Source organism: Rutidosis leptorrhynchoides, chromosome 4 (assembly GCF_046630445.1).
Source record: "Rutidosis leptorrhynchoides isolate AG116_Rl617_1_P2 chromosome 4, CSIRO_AGI_Rlap_v1, whole genome shotgun sequence".
Taxonomy (NCBI): Eukaryota; Viridiplantae; Streptophyta; class Magnoliopsida; order Asterales; family Asteraceae; genus Rutidosis; species Rutidosis leptorrhynchoides.
In genome coordinates, this window is record NC_092336.1 from 7,984,135 (window position 1) to 7,987,224 (window position 3,090).

At 30.9% G+C, this 3,090-nt stretch overlaps 1 non-coding gene across 1 annotated transcript; it reads right to left on the reverse strand.

The window, feature by feature from the left end:
- Window positions 1-2,415: 2,415 nt before the first annotated feature.
- LOC139845804 (small nucleolar RNA R71) lies at window positions 2,416-2,522 on the reverse strand. The gene has a single exon (XR_011758560.1). It is a non-coding gene; the product is annotated as a small nucleolar RNA R71 (small nucleolar RNA).
- Between the last annotated feature and the right edge of the window lie 568 nt (window positions 2,523-3,090).

Here is a 3,090-nt window from a genome sequence, read left to right on the forward strand (position 1 = left end):
TTTACATTAGGTTTTAACTGTGACTAAAGTTTTAAAATCGACAAACCGGTCATTAAACGGTAAAAACTCCCTTTATATTAATAATATTACTTATATATATATTTGTATTTTTATAAAGTAAAACTAATATAGCGTTAAGCTTTGTTTAAAAGATTTCCCTGTGGAACGAACCGGACTTACTAAAAACTACACTACTGTACGATTAGGTACACTGCCTATAAGTGTTGTAGCAAGGTTTAAGTATATCCATTCTATAAATAAATAAATATCTTGTGTAAAATTGTATCGTATTTAATAGTTTTTTCTAGTAAAATATAAGCTATTTCATATACACCTCGCATAACATCAAGTATTTTTTGGCGCCGCTGCCGGGGAATATACTCTTGCTTAAACGCCGGAAGCGCAACGCTATATATAAAAAAAAAGATTTTTTTTTAGTTTACTTATATAAAAAATAAGCTTTTGTAAAAATACGTTTTAAATATTCAAAAATATAAAAAGAAAAACAAAAATATAAATATTTTTAAGAGTTTGTTAAATATTTATGTTCTAAAAAAATTTCTTTATCTTTATTTTATAAAAATATAAGTTTTATTTAATTTATATAAATATATTATAAATATATAAATCAGCAAAACAGAAATGAAAATATATAAAAATAAAAACACTCGAGTCCAGTACTGTAGCAGCCCAGTCACTGGCCCGAAACCCTAGCTCATGCGATCGCATGAGCCCGAAGGCAATTTCTTATGCGATTGCATGAGAGTGTCTGACACGCCAAACAACCCTAATTCTGTAATCATTACGGAGTAATTATTATTATTATTAATTAATTTATAACCCTAATTAGGGTTTTGTATTAAATTAGTTAGTTTAGTTTTTATTATTTAATTTGTATTTTAGTTTAGTTAGTTTTAATTAAATTATAAAATTAATAGTTTTATAAAGTAAATAATCTAAAAATAATATTTTTATAAAAATTTTACTTTTTACAACTTTAAGTATATTTTTATATTTTGTATCTTTTTAATTATTTTAGCATAATATTTGTATTTTTCGCTCGTATTTAGTTTTAAATCATAGTATTTGCCATAGTTATTTTTATTTCTAGATTTTTAGGCTTTGCCGTAAAATCCCTTAAGTGCTTTTTCTTTAGACTAAGATTTAGGTGCTTTAGAATTTTGCGACGCTGTTCTAAGTTTTTAGTACCTTTTTAAGATATTGCCATTTGGGATATAGAATTCTTTTTAAGCTTTAATATTTTTAGACGCAACTTTTAATTCTTAGTTTTTAGTTCCTTTTTAAGTTTCGACGCGCTACTTTCTTATTTTTATTTTTCGACGCCTATTATTTTTCAATCTTTTATTTTTCGACGCGCACTTTTTCTTTCTTATTTCTCGACATTCTAGTTTTTAGGACTTAGAATTTTCTCTATTTCTTATCTAATATTTCTTTAAATTTCAAACGAAAAATTATTTTAAGCGGTTAAATTGATAGACATCAAAATTTTCTGGTTCGTAGTAATAGTTGGATTTGTACGTGGACCGGGTTATTGGAGCCAAACAGTACTCAATTATATTAAGACCAAAAGAATCCTGCCCCTCTGCTGCATCTTTTGGCTATTCGAAACGTGGGCAAAATCAGAAAAGTCTATTAATTGGATAACTTATATAATTTTTCTTTCTTTTTAAAAACTAATAAGATATTCAGTAAATGCACCGAGTAAAACGTTCACCACCTTTTGTACGTTCACCACCTGTAACTCGATCAAGACATCTAGCAAATATTGTCGCCGTTGATTTTTCTTTAGAATCGTCATCCAGTCGACCAAGTACTCCAATTCAAATTTCCGATAATCCATTTTTTGAACCCGACCTCACAATTGAGAATCCGGAGAATATTCAGGGACAATTCATAGATCCTGAACCATTAATCTTTCCTCCGAAACCACCAATCATTCAAACAGAGATTGTTGAGGAACGAACCATTAAATCAGAATCCTCTAGTGATTCAGATTCAACAAATTCAATCATGGAGAATCTGGAACCTTTAAGTATGGAAGATCGAATGAGAGCTAAACGCATTGACCAAGGTCACGCAATTACTCATCCAGACATTAATGCGCCAGATTATGAAATCAAAGGACAAATTCTACACATGGTAACTAATCAATGCCAATTTAGTGGTGCGCCGAAGGAAGATCCAAATGAACATCTTCGTACCTTTAATAGGATCTGCACACTATTTAAAATAAGAGAAGTGGAAGATGAACAGATATATCTCATGTTATTTCCCTGGACTTTAAAGGGAGAAGCCAAAGATTGGTTAGAATCGTTACCTGAAGGGGCGATTGATACATGGGACGTTTTAGTTGAAAAATTTCTTAAACAATTCTTTCCGGCATCTAAAGCCGTAAGACTTCAAGGAGAAATTATTTATTTCACACAGAAGCCAAATGAAACTCTATATGAGGCATGGACAAGATTTGGTAAGTTATTAAGAGGATGTCCGCAACATGGTTTAGACACTTGTCAAATAGTACAAATATTCTACCAAGGATGTGACATCACTACAAGGAAAGACATAGATATAGCAGCTGGTGGTTCCATTATGAAGAAAATCGAAACTGATGCTTATAAAATTATTGATAACACTGCTTCCCACTCACATGAGTGGCACCTAGAAAAAGATATCGTTAGATCATCTAAAGCAGCTAGAGCCGATTCTAGCCATGACTTAGATTCCATTTCCGCAAAGATAGATGTTGTCGAGAGACGAATGGAAAAGATGACTAAGGATATACACTCAATACGAATTAGTTGTGAGCAGTGTGGAGGACCACATTTGACAAAAGATTGTCTCAGTGTTGAACTAACAATGGAACAAAGAGAGAATGTTTCATATATAAACCAAAGGCCTGTAAATAATTATCAGAATAATTATCAACCGCCAAGACCAATTTACAATCAAAACTAGAATTATAATCGAAATGTTCCATACAACAACCAACAAGGTCCTAGTAATCAACAAGTATCCAATAATACTTACAATCAGCAAAGACCTAATTTTCAAAACAAACCACCACAAACC